Below are 14,517 nucleotides of genomic sequence, written 5' to 3'. Positions count from 1 at the left end.
ATAGCCAATCCATTCCAGAATTTAGTATGAAATTTAAAGATATTATCCAAGATTCTAAGCCTATTATGGGGACTGGGGTCAGCACTTTGGGTCAGACTAAAATTTAGAGCAGATTTACTGTTTCACTGAAATTGATGCCATCTACTACCAATGGAGTTGGGGAGGAGAGAAAACAGTACAGTATCAGTTATTTTGTCATTTTTAAAGGAAATATTGGATGTCTATATAATAACAGAACAGTAGTTGGTGTTGAGTTTCTGCCAAATGAAGGAAAGTAAATATCCTAAGGGAGGGTAATTATTAAAAAGAAATGTATCTTCAATTAATTGTGGAAATTCATGCAAGGAGTAGTAGTAGTTGCTGTTGTTGTATGCCTTCATGTTATTTCAGACTTATGGTGATCCTAAGGATTTTTCTTGACAATAGTGTGTATCTATCTACACTTAGAACTAAGTAATTTGACCCCACTTTAACATGCTGGCAGAATCATGGATCAATGCCATGGAATCATGAAAGCTGTAGTTTTGCATTTCTTTGGCCTCCTTTGCCAAAGAATGCTGGTGTCTTACCAAACTAGAAATACAGGATTCCACCGCATTGAGCTATGTTAGTCAATCTGTATTAATTTTCAGTTTAGTTGTGCCTTTAGTCTGACCCCCAAACTGCTACACCATGTGGGCAGAAATCTTAACTTACTTTCTAAAACCTTCTAGGGCTGGCTTTTCAAAGAGTGGACATGCCTACAGCCATCATGGAAAAGACCTGTGTTCTCTCTTTCTATGAGTAAGAACAACAACAAATGACAAAAATGACAAATTGCAAAAAGGAAGCAGAGCCTCATAATACCTTCAAGTAACTTTCTTAGAAGACGATGGTAGAGAGAGAGAGAGAGAGAAATATTGGATTTCCTTAGCTTCTCCACTCATTCAGGTTGTTAGTTACATATGCAGGCGCTCAATTTCCAACATGGTTTTGTAGTATTAGAGATGCCAAAAATGCAAGCTGGCTACAAAATGAGATGCTTACTGCCATAATTGTGATGAGGGCACAGTAAGAGAACAAATAAGTTGAAAATCTGCATTAACATACAATTAGCAAAGTTATTGCTGAAATTGCTACCTTCAGAGACTGCCTGGAGGTCACAACTGTGATGTTTTTGACAAGGATTTTGATAATACTAAGATTTAAACACATAAAAATACCCAGAACAGACATTTTCAGTGAACTAAATTAGAGTGTTAAAGACGGTGAAAATTCTACAAAGTGGGTACAGATCAAAGATATGAAAGCGGTTAGCTCCAATTTATAGAGAGGGATATGGTACATCAAAAGCAAATGTAAGAAGATGACTTTGCCCAGAATATTATAATTTGTTTACCGCATACATACAAGCACTGTCCAAATTCATCTTTAGCAGAGTAAGTGATGTGGCTTATGAAGCACCAATCGGTAAGACTTTAAATATATCTTTCACAGTAATATTTGAAGAATGCTTAGTAAAGAGACACAAGAATGCGTGGATGGTTAGAGGAACTAAAAATGGAATCCCAGGCTTGTAAGTCTTAGTTTTGCCACCAGCTCATATGGTCCTGTGCCTGAGCTCACAAGATACGTTCTCACAGCTTCACCTAGTGGTGACTGGGGACATCCCTGTTAATGGTGGTAGTCAGTCTTTTCTGAGGTTTTAGACTGAACTCCAATTGAGTTCTCGAAAGTTCTGAAAGTAGATGTGGGCAACAGTCCAGTGCTTTGGATAGCTCCTTTACAGTTCATATTCAAGGTACATATGTAAAACAGTACAGGACAAAACTAAACAAAACATTTAATGGGGCCGGGCTGTGGCGCAGCTGATTAGTAGCCAGTTGCAATAAATCACTACTGACCGAGAGGTCATGGGATCGAAGCCTGGGTTGGATTGAGCTCCTGACTGTTAATAGCCTAGTTCGCTGCCAACCTAAGCAGCTCGAAAACAGTTGCATCTGTTCAGTAGAAAATTCTAGGAATAAGGAAGTACTACCATCAAATGAACAATGAAGTGGAACTGAGCATATCTTCATGAAGCCGGAAGCTGGAAAAATGTTAAACTGCTTCTGTTGTCTGTTTATATGTTGTATATCTAATAATGGCATTGAATGTTTGCCATGTATATGTGTATTGTAATCTGCCCTGAGTCCCCTTCGGTGTGAGAAGGGTGGAAGAAGCAGAATAGAATGAAACTGTTCTCCATCTAAACACTATACTGTTATTGATGGAGCCTACATATATTTTAACTTGCATACAAACCATGGCCTCTCTAGGTAAGGAGATGCAAGGTCTATGAGAAGCCACTGAGAAGTCCCTCTCCATTGTTCCTACCAATCAATCTTGAGAAGGTGCTGGGATAGAGAAAACTTCTCTCAGGAAGTTCTTAGAGCTCTGACGGTCTCATAAAAGGAGGCCAAGCTGGTACCCAAGATTATCTATTCTATGTTTTTAGAATAGAATAAAGTCAATGGGGTGTAACTATTAAAATGTTGGAATGGGACTTGGCAAATCAAGTTCATCCCTCCATGCAGTCATAAAACTCACTTGGCTTAATAAAGGTCAGTTACTCTCTACCAGCCTGACCAAACGATCCTCACAAAATCCATTTGTTTAGCCTCCTAAGTCAAAAAACATGGGCAGAATATCCACACATTGTATCAATGAGCTGAGACCATTCCATCGGTGAGTATTTCTAGTATTATAATCTGGCCCATAGAAAATTTCAAATTGTGGTCTGATACTACCCTAAAGAAAATTATTGTAGCCCTCAATCATCACAGGAAAATAGGAATTGAAATAAAATCAAATATCTTTTTTATAAGTCTCTTCTTTCCTTATAATGTATGTAATGAGTTGTGCCAGTCGATGGCAGTATTTCTACATCTCACTATTTAATAAAATTAACGTTCCATTTTAGTATATATCTTTTTGAGTTCAACATAATACAGTTGTGCATAAAAGCACATGCTGCAGATTATATAATATTACAATATCACTGTTATCATTATCATCATGGAGATCTGATACTCAGAATTTATATTCCATTTCTCTCAGCCATCTGAAAGCTTTTATATATAATTACTAATTATTTAATGTCAAATTAAATTAATTACTAATAAATTAATTACTAAAATAATATTTGCATCCTTTAACTTGAATACCAGCTTTTGTCATTTTGTTTCAGAGTGGATGGATCCACATGATGAGCTCATCCAATCATAGCATCATAGAATTGGAAAAGACCATAAGGACCATCCAGTCCAACCATGCAGGAACACCCAATCAAAGCACTTCCGAAAGATAGACAAGACACCCAGTCTTCAGAGGACATTCCACCATACTCCGTGGCAATATATTCCAATGTCTTACCATCAGGAAATTATTATCCAAGTTTCTAATTTCTTCCTAATATCGAAGTAGAATTTCCCCTCTGAAGTTTTTATCCATTGCCCCACATTGTAGTTTCTAGAGAAGCAGAAAATATCTTCAAATATTTAAACATTATCTATCATGTAACCTTCCTAAGAAACACCTGTTCCACATGGAACTGCAAATAATATAATAATAAGCTTTACATGTACCCCACCTCATCTCCTTAGAGAGGGACTCAGGGCAGCTATAAACCAATAAATATGTTGTGCCACAAAAGAAAATGTTGCTTATGTTCAGAGAATCACACATTTTAGGTACAGTAGACCTTTAAAAGAAGAATAATTAGCTGATCAAATGAAATGCTCAATGTAAAGTGCTAATATACATTGGGGAAATAAGGCTGAGAAGAATAAATGGCAGAAAGCTATCGTATAAAATAAACCATCTTTGTTGTTGTTGTTGTGAGTTTCCTGTGTGTGTATATATGTCACAATGTTGATGTTTGGCTTAAATACATATTATCCAAAAGAGCCTTAGGGTTTCCTTATCACCCCAAGGTGTGGGAAACCTACCCCTCCAGATGTTGTTACTATATCTGCCAGATTTCATCACCATTGGCTACAGCTGATGTAAATTATGTTCCAGCTACAACAGGAAGGCCTCACATTACCCACCCTTGCCGTAAGCGTTTTGAATTGTACAAACTCAAAGGCAGAAAGAGGGAGGTAAGAAAGACAGCTGTGAAGTTCTTTGGGTTGGAACTGCCTTCCTCTTAAATCCAATACAGGATTAACAGTTTTTACTGTCCTCTTTGTCTTCTGTTCCTACTGTACTTATATACAGGTGAACCTGGTGCAATGAAGTACATGTTTTCTTGAGCATTATTTCTTTAACAGAAAGAACATCAAAAAAGAGGGATACATTCTTACATAGCAAAAAAAGAAGAGCAGTTGAACATATTTCAGCAAACTTTTTATTAAAAAATTACAAAATGCAGATGTGAAAAAAACAGTCAGGTAAGGAAAACCTGACATCTCAAAAAAGGCAATTTTGAACAGTCAAGAAAAGGCTTGAAAGTATCTTTCAAAATGTCTCCAGGGGTGATTTTTAAGGGGTCTTTTAGAAGCTTCCACTTTTCTAATGAATTCTATTTTGTTGGTCAAGCATGTTGTTATCATTCGTTAGGTACCTTCAAGTCATTTCTCACTTTTGGTAACCCTAAAGCAAAACCTATCAGAGGGTTTCAATGGCAAAATTTGTTTAGAGGGGGTTTGCCATTGCTTTCTTTTGAGGCTGAGAGATAGTGACTTGCTCAAGATGACCCATGGTTTCTATGGCTAAGCAGGGGTGCAAAGCTGGTCTCTCAGAATCCTAGTCCGGCCCTCAAATTATAACACTATGCTGATTCAAATATAGTTCTGTTTTTGTTTCGTGTTAGCTGGTGAGGCAGGCTAATCTGTTTTCCTTCTTTTCTTCCTGTTTTGCTGTTCATGAATGCTCAGTAAGGAATACTGTAGGCAGCTGCTTACCTTACTGTAGGCATGTATAAGACATCTACAGCAGGATCAGTTAGACAGTGGTTCTCAACCTGGGGTCCCCAGATGTTTTTGGCTTTCAACTCCCAGAAATCCTAACAGCTGGTAAACTAGCTGGGATTTCTGGGAGTTGTAGGCCAAAAACATCTGGGGATCCCAGGCTGAGAACCACTGAGCTAGAATAAGACCCTATTCTTTCATGTTTCAAGAATTATTGCATTGTTCATTGCATTGTTCTGCTGCAACCCTGCATCAAAAGTCTGTGTATCTCAAACCCTCTGTATTATCCTCCAAATGCCATGCTGCTAAAAAAACATGTAGTGAAACAGAGAACAAAGGGGAAGGAAAGTTTGGGCAGGTGTTAAACAGCTTTGTCAGAAAGGAAGCTTCTTTGTCAGAAGGTTTGTTAACTGACATATGTCTGTACACATAAAGCCAGAAGAATAAAGGCACCATCCATATCCCTGTACTCTGTATCATTCAAAAGAAAACCCAATCTGTACTAGTTTTGCATCTTGGATTTTTTCTTTCCTCTTGGAAGCTGGTTGCATTTCACAGTGCAAATGTGTTTTGGCCAAATGTGAAAACTCAGTACTTAACCAGCAGGTGGCACAAAGTGCTATGCTATGGATGTCACAAACATTGGGTAAAATACTGAAATTGAAGAGAATGACATGTGCTATTTAGAAATAGTCTGATGTTGACAACATAGATATTGATATTCAAATTAATCTCAAGATTGCATATCTGTATAAGTTTAAGGACATTTTATGTAAAGTTTTATCCTTTATTATCTAAAGTATGGGGATTTCTTTTAAAAACAAACTTTTGACATTTGCATAGAAAATAAGTCCTCTCAGAGTCGGTTTCCAAATTAGATAAATACATAAGATTTTATTCATTTGAGTTTCTTCCAGTGTAAAAATGCAAAGCATTTCGTGTTGTATTGGAAATTCATTACTTTGAACAAAGTGGGAAATTTGTTACTGAGGTGTGATAAAAGTACATATCATAATAAAACAGAGTAATACAGTAGACTCTCAGTTAACTGGCCCCCATAGGGATTGGTAGTTGACACAAAAATGTGATTTCTAGTTGCTTGAGAGTTACTATTAAAAATAGGCCTCGTACTACACTCCTATACTATACCATACCATAAACTCTATATTGACTTGATATTAGTATTGAAATACAATAATTGAAAGCAAATAAAGGCAAATAGACAAACCTGATACAATTTTACTATAGTATAATAACAGCTATGTTCCCTAAAATTGATTTTATTTTAATTTTTATTTATAGTATTGTCTCTTTGATTCTTGCTCATTGCTTGAAATTTCCGGTTACTTGCATTTTGGTTAACTGAGAGTCTACTGTAACATGCTCCCAATATCATACTTATCTTTTTGTTGGAAAGGCATGTAAAAACAAATCTGTCCCATTTTCAGACTTGTCTTGATTAGAAAGCATGTGGAAAAATAGAAAGCCAGTGTAAAGGTAGATGCCAAGTTTTGGACATTAGTTCCCAGGATCCCTTACAGGACTACAGGCATCTTCTTTTGGAGTTTATTGTCCAATGCAATTCATCTATTGGTGGTAAAGCTTTGTCCATATTACCCATATGGAGAGCCATAAACAAAATATTATAAGCACTGCAAAACAAATGTCCTAACCAGATGCATAACCTTGAGGAACTTGAAGAACATAGCACTGAGAATTTGAATTGTTGCCATGTTATTCACACCAGAAATGGACAAAAGGGTTGGCGAATTTATGTATTTGCCAAAATCTTAACCACAATTCCAACTGCGGGGGGGGGGGGGGGGTGTCCTAAAAACTTTATTTTCTCATTTCACCGACCAAACCTTGGCATACAAGTGTCCACAAATATAAACTCCAAATTGGATGCTACCACACCTGAGGAGATCTTCAATGTATCATGGAGTCATTCCTTCAAAAAGAAATTATTTCAAGAAACCAAGAAACCCTGCCAAGCCTGCAAATCCTCCCTAATTTTCCTGGTAAACCAAATTCTATGATGGGATTGATGCATGCCTGAGATACCATCACAGGGATGCCATAAAAAGTCCTACTAGAAGCTGTAACCCAACAGGTAAAGTTCAAATGACCAATTATCCTTTGAAATTACCTAAGAGCACCCTCCTTAAGTTAAAAAAGGAAGACACCCTAGTGTACAAACTCCCAAGCTTCTCTGCAGGCAACCTGCAGTGTTGAGAAAGAGTATCGATCTCAATATTAGGAAAGCCAAACAAGTAGTAGGGCCTCTGTTTTCTCATGTGCCAGGCATACACCCAACTCCTCAATTAATGAAACAAACACCTTTGCCAGATTGGCACATTGCCCTAACCACACAAGGCCAATAAATGAAAAATCATCAAGGCCATTATTCACACCTCTCTGCCCTGATTCCAACTTGAATGGGACCCACTCATGAAAAGTATTAAACATTTTAAAAGCATGACATCAAGCATCCTATAGGTCCATGTGTAATAAGCCTTCAAAATAAAGCCTAACAATTCAAAATCACCTAGATGAAGAGAAAGAAAGCAAAATGAAGACTTAATGTCACATTTCTCAACTCCAACTTCCAATCCAGTTTAGTCAGCTTCATCTGTTCATGAAGCTGTCTGTACCTGACCATTCTGGATTATATGACCACAATGTGACCAGTCTCCAGACTCTGGACATGTAGAGGTGATAAGATATAACCACATCTCTGAATGTACCTCATCCCATCTCAAGGTGGGGTGCATAGCAGCCATCATCCTGAAGCCCCTACCTTATAGTAGCCATGCATGCCAAGAAAAAAACTTGGTGTATAATATCCATATTTCAGATGAATGAATACACTCTCCAGGATTGAACTCACTCCTGAATAAATAAACAGTCCAGAAAGCCAATTATGCCAAATCTTATAATGATTTTCTTCTTATGCATCCTCCCAGGACCTTAGGTGAAAATTCTCAAGCTCCTCAGTTTGTGCCATAATGGGACTTCTTTCATTCAATTCACTGGCATCCTCAGAAAATTATGGGGGAACTGGAGGTGGCTTCTAGCTGGAGACTTCTTAGTGGGACCTTTCCCCTTGGAAACACCATTTTCAGAGGCTATATTGAACAAAATATTTACAGGGAATGACAAGACTTGCCAAACAATAAGGGTTAGGATCTGCATAATAGTGTGGCGCTAATACTAAAAGAACAACACAGGAACAAGTGGCCTAACTGAGCAAAGTACTCAGAGACATGAGTAAGTCACACAGACCAAAACATGCCTAAAAAGAAAGGACAGATCGCAAAAGCAGCACACAATCAGAGCAGACGGCACTAAAATGAAGCTAAATTCATATTTAGTAGGTCCGAAAGTGGTGCATGACTATACAGCCCCTATATGATCTAACTATAGTATTAGCATACAGGTGAAAGTAAGGCACCATGAAAGCATTGTGCAGGTAGACTATACCAATCACCCCGGCACACACTGGATAACCTTAGAAAAACCGGCCTTCAGCATCCTAAATCACCCATGCAATAACCTACTTGTGAGGAACGACTCCTGGTGCCCCAATTTGCACCATCTCAGGGTCCTTCTACACAGCACCCAAAATGCAAAATTAACTGGGCTAAAAAGGGGAGTGGCTAAAATGACACTAGTGCTAAATCCGTGCTAATTTACATTAACAGAGGAAAAACACATTGTAAAAATGTCCCCTTATATCCCAATTTTGGCTGGAAAATGCGCATATTCACATGACTGTATAATCCTGTAGTTATTCGAAACACACAATTTCCTTCCTTCCCTCCCTGTGGAAATTGCACCATCTCATGTCCTCTGATTAGCTGACTGGTCTGTCAAATGGACACACAACTGGTTTAAAGGAAGCACAAACAGAGAGCAATTAGAACTCTCCGAAACTCTTTCTTTCACAGGTTATAATATTAAACAGGAGCCCCAGTAGTGCAGCGGGTTAAACTGCTGAGCTGCTGAATTTGCTGACCAAAAGGTCAGCAGTTTGAATCTGGGGAGTGGGGTGAGTTCCTGCTGTTAGCCCCAGCTTCTGCTAACCTAGCAGTTTGAAAACATGCAAATGTGAGTAGATCAATAGGTACCGCTCTGGCAGGAAGGTACCCTGCTCCATGCAGTCATGCCAGCCATATGACCTTGGAAGTGTCTACAGATAACACCGACTCTTCACCTTAGAAAAGGATATGAGCACCAACCCCCAGAGTCGGACACGATTAGACTTAATGTCAGGGTAAAACCTTTACCTTTAATATTAAAAAGAGCTTGCATTAAGAATTGGGGAAAGAGAGAAATAACAAATATGCTTTTGTGTATATTCAGATATTTGCATATGTGCATATGAGGTCCAGCGCATAACAGAGTGTTTTTTTTTTTTAAAAAACAACCTTTCACCAGATGTTTCCTGTTCACCCTCCATCTTGATCTGATACAGAGGAAGCCAGTGATGATGGTGAGGAACTTAATCCCAGGACTAACAGGTCTATGTGGGGACCTGCAGTCAGGTCCCAAGATTTTTTACCTCCCATTTTAAACCCGGATTTTGGCACTGCCTGGAAGCGCCCTCAGAAGAACTACAGCTAGGGATCACTGACTTAAGAGGTAAGATTTCAGGGTTACATTTGGTCATTAATATCCATAAACATGAATATCAAAAATTAGGAGAACAACTTACAACGTCAGTCAATGTGTTGCTTTTTCTACACAGAATCTTTTGACTTAATTTCACACATTTTACATCTATAGAACTTAAATCCCCAGAGGGGCTAAATTAAATTATATATATCATAGAGGTGGCATTTTACAAATATTATTTCAATCCTGACATCATTTTTTTCCTGTCAATCTGAAAGTATAAATCTATTTTGTGCTAATGTTTTCATTCACTTCTCCCATAAACCTGACTACCGGTAATAATACCACTGATTTGATATTCAGGTCTGATTGACTTACAAAACTATTGTTAAAGAGCACCATCCTGATTAGACTATTGTCTTCTTGCCTTCCACACCCAATGACTTCAGCACAGTCTCCCTGAAGTCTTAGTTGGCATCAGACAAAACATATTATTTCAGGTAATTTCAAGTTAGCTTGATGTTGAATACAGTGATAAAACCTCATTCTTAAATGCCATACCCATTTTTACCCGAGTCTAATGCACCATTAAATCTATTGCACATTTCAATTTTCAAAACCCTGAAACCAAAAAAAAAAAATGGAAAAAAAAGGATTTGCTGGTGAATGTAGGTGCAGTGGCAAAAAGTACACTCTTTGTAATTTGGCCCAAAAAGATGTGCATTACAGTAGCTGCATGCTTATGATTTCTAATTTAAAAAACACCAAAGCTTTCAGCAATAGAAAAGACAATCTTGGGGTGCATCTATGCTGTAAAATGAATCCACTTTCCCTGCCCTGGCTTAATGCTTTGGAATCCTGGAGGCTGTAATTTTACAAGGTCTTGAGACTTCTCTGCCAAAGTATGTTGATGCCACACCAAAATAAAAATCCCAGGATCACACAGCATTGACCCAGGGCAATTGAATTAGAGATAAAATCCCTCAAATAAGAACTCTAGGTGTTTCTGAATTAGCTTCCCCTTTTGCTTTGGCTCAGCACTAAGATTACCATATTACACAAATCTAACGCACATCTTAATTTTGGCAATGTGATTTAGCCAAACAGATACTGTTCCATTATCTGGGCAGACTCTAAAAGGAGGCCTAGACAGTCAATTTTATGGGGTGGGGGGAGGGTGTTGAAGGAGGAAAATCATTTCCCCATTTTCATTGGTTATTCCACCTCCCTGCTTCCCATGTTATAAATGAAGATTTTTTTCCACAATGGCGACATGGGTGAGGAGTATACCAGGAAAATGGGGGGGAATAGTTTTACTCCTCCCCCAATAAAATGGATTATCCTTCTCTGTCTTGGCCTCCCTTTGTCCTATGCCCAGATAATGAAACAGTAAAAGTTAAAGGTTTTCCTCTGACATTAAGTCTAGTTGTGTCCAACTCTGGGGGTTGATGCTCATCTCCATTTCTATGCCAAACAGCCAGCATTGTCCATAGACCCTTCCAAGGTCATGTGGTTGGCATGACTGCATGGAGCGTCGTTACCTTCCCACCAGAGCAGTACCTATCGATCTACTCACATTTGCATGTTTTCAAACTGCTAGGTTGGCAGAAGCTGGGTCTAACAGCAGGAGCTCACCCCGCTCCCCGGATTCGAATCACCGATCTTCTGCAGCTAAATGGTTTAATCTGCTGTGCCACCAGGGCTCACTAAACCAGACAGTAACACCAAAAAAATGGTCATTAGATTCAAGTAAATCTTAAAACAGAGATTCAGTAAGTGTGGCTCTCTCGACGTTGTTAGCCTGTAGCTCCCATTATCCCTCACCATTGACTATGGGTCTTTCAGAAAGGAGCAAAACTGGCACCAAAAAATCAAGATGGCTGTGTGGATTGGGCCTGGGAATCACGTGATGCGGCTCCTGAGCCCAATCCACACAGGGCCCACACCTGGTAAGACTTGCATCTTATCTAAGATCTGGATCTTACTAGGTATTTAATTAATTCAGAACAAAACAGGGTTTCCCTGCTTTATTCCAAATTAATTTGGTTGCACCAGATACATCATTTGGTCATCTCCGGTAAAACTGAGACAGGTTCCCGTTTTTAGGCCAGTCTGGATGGGTCCTAAGGCAGCTAGGCTGATTTAAGATATAGTCCATCCTCCACCATTTGAAGGACCATATATTTCCTACTCCTTCACCAAACACAGAAAATACACCTACTTCTTTATCACATAGGGCTTTAAAGTGGGTAGCTCCACATTTTGGGCATATTCTGCCACCTGTAGAATTCTGGGAAATGTAGTTTCATGTAGGGCCTTTTGAATTCTCAACTACAGAGGTCTTTGCCTTCCCAAACTACATTTCCTAGAATTCTGCAGGTAGCAGAAGACATCAAAAATGTGGGGCTGCTCGCTCTAAAGCCTTAGTGTGATAAAGCAGTTATTGTCAGTAGCAATTGAGCATTTTATTCTGAAATTCCAAAATATGAATCACCCAAAAATTCAAAATGGGTGGCTGAGTAACCCCTTTGTTTTTTGATGATCCAATGCATACAAACAATGTTTCATGCATGACATTATTAACATGTTGTGTATAAAATTACCTTCAGGTGATGTGTATAAGTTATATGAAACACAAATGAACACAAACAGGTATTTCAAAATAAAATCCCAAATCCTACATACTTCCGGTCCCAAGCATTTTGGACAAGGTAAACCTGTATTTTATTAGAAAAAAATAATAAAAGTGAAAGTTTGCTGTAAATATATGTCACAGCTGTCTTCCATATTAGCCATACCAGTGTTGTCATATCTCAGTTTCAAAGTAGAAGGACCTTTAGAATTCACTGGATAAGATTTGCATAGTTTACATTCCTCCCAAATGGATTCCCTGCCTCATTTTCATTCTTCTCACTCCACCCTTTCAATTAGTCCAGAGATTAGCACCAACTCATCTTGGTGTGTTCTACAGCAACTCCAACAGATGTGTTTTTCTTGTTGCAAAGTGAGAAGGAAGACCAACATCTTGGACAAGGCATGAGCAAACTTCAGCCTCCCAGGTGTTTTGGACTTCAATTCTCAGAAATATCAGGCAGCTTACTGGCTGTTAGGAATTGTGGGAGTTGAAGTCCAAAGCACCTGGAGGGTCGAAGTTTGCCCATGCCTGTGGACAGATAGTTATTTTGCTGTTAACCTTCAGCAAAGAAGGCTATCTGTGAATCAGCCAATCATGGAAAGCCAGTGCTAGCATTACATACCCACCAACATTTCACAGATGTAAACCAAACAAAGTGTAGTTAAGCAATGCCAGAGTGTTATCAAGATGAAAATTATTAATGAGGATAGGTAGGCAAGGTAGGAGTAGTTTGCCTTTTACTGGGAAAGGTGCATTTACAATGTAAAATTAACGCACCATTTTGACACCAGTTTAACCGGCATGGCTCAATGCTGTGCAATCCTGGTAGTTCTCTTTCTACAAGGCCTTTAGCTTTCTCTGCCAAAGAATACTGGTGCCTTACAAACTTACAGCTCCCAGATTTCCATAGCATTGAGCCATGGCAGTTAAAGTAATATCAACTGCATTAACTTTGCGGTGTAGATGGACCCTTCATCCCCTCTAGTCCTCTTCCCCTTGACATGTTAAATGAGTGCAAATTGACTGAAATCCTCTCTGGTCATTCAGAATAAACCTCTGACTTTGCCTTCTACCAATCTGTGTCTGATTTGGCTTTTTAGAAAGTTAGACACTCTAGGCCCGCTGAACCCATGATTTTAGCAAAGCAGAAATTACTCAACACTCTTATGAGACTTCAGGCAGTCTTTCAGCAGGCATCCATTTATTTTCTCATCTGATCCCAGGGCTTTCCAGCTCAGCAGAAAACAGATTACACTTGTACATCATCAGTGCACCAAAAAGATATGCACAATCAGATGGGAATGAGGGCAGAGAGACAACATGTATATCATTTGGGCCCATGGACCTAGGAATAACTAGGTCCTCCAGTGTAATTCTATGATCAATTTCCACTGGAAGTTGTCTACAGAATCACACTGGACCTACAAAAACTTGAAAAATTGTATTACTAGAAATCTTTAGGTCATCTAATTTGACTCAACGAGTCAACCATACCGTCGCCCTGGAGGATGTAAAGATTCCTAGAGAAAAGATATAATAACACAGCACAGCTGTGTTATTTCTACTTTTAATGTTTTACAGAATCTTAGGGTTTGTAGTTTGATGAGGTGTTAGAGGTTTCTGCCAACAAATTGTTAGTACCTCTCTCTAAACTGAGTAGACTGTACTGATTGATAATTTAGTAGCCAGTGGAGCGGAGAGCCAGCATAGTGTAGTTGTTCACTTTATAGGCTCGAATTTATTTGTAGGCACCCAAAAATAAGAGCAAGCAGAAATGAGAGCCACCTTAGTAAATAGAAAGATGTTAATGAGGTAATTACTTGAACAATTACTTGAGCGGGGGGTGGGGGTGTCATTGTCTTGTGAGGTTGAAATAATGTGACTTGCCCAAGGTTACCTAGTTGTTTTCATGGCTGAGTTTCAGTATTGTAGTCCAATTCTCAAACCCAAAATTGGAGAACATTGTTTACAATTATATATAGATGACAAAAAAGTAGAATCCCTGTGTTGTAGGTCTATTTCTGTGTTGACTCTGCAATAAAAATATGATTTTCAGAGATTAAATTGTCCTCTTTTTGGTGCGTGAGGGTTAAGGTTATGCTTTCTTCCCCTTCTAAGAGAGGGGGCGTGGTAAAAATAAAATAATAATAATAATAATAATAATAATAATAATAATAATAATATCTTAATTTATCCCCTCCCCTTTTATACATACAATATTTATTAATTATATAAAGTATCAATTAGCAAGCCCTTTTGTTTGTTGTGTGTTCTCACTATTACCAGGGCAATGCCACCTTTCTTGTGACTTGAGTGATAGAAGGAGAAAGGGAG

The 14,517-nt window shown here is 38.5% G+C and overlaps 1 protein-coding gene across 3 annotated transcripts in view; it reads left to right on the top strand.

Annotated features, from left to right (window-relative positions):
- Window positions 1–4,042: 4,042 nt before the first annotated feature.
- The window catches only part of LOC100560613 (alpha-1-antitrypsin), a 68,165-nt gene continuing 57,690 nt past the window's right edge, over window positions 4,043–14,517 (top strand). Inside the window, exons 1-2 of one of the 3 annotated variants that reach the window (XM_062968434.1) lie at window positions 4,043–4,121; window positions 9,372–9,575. The gene's annotated coding sequence lies outside the window, so the exon portion shown is untranslated. Of the gene's footprint in view, window positions 4,122–6,797; window positions 7,045–9,371; window positions 9,576–14,517 lie in introns of those variants that run through there. The other 2 variants (XM_062968433.1, XM_062968435.1) reach the window with 2 other exon arrangements.

Source organism: Anolis carolinensis, chromosome 1, assembly GCF_035594765.1.
Source record: "Anolis carolinensis isolate JA03-04 chromosome 1, rAnoCar3.1.pri, whole genome shotgun sequence".
Classification (NCBI taxonomy): Eukaryota; Metazoa; Chordata; class Lepidosauria; order Squamata; family Dactyloidae; genus Anolis; species Anolis carolinensis.
Note: the sequence above shows the minus strand (reverse complement) of the source record. Positions and strands in the feature narration are given on the sequence as shown.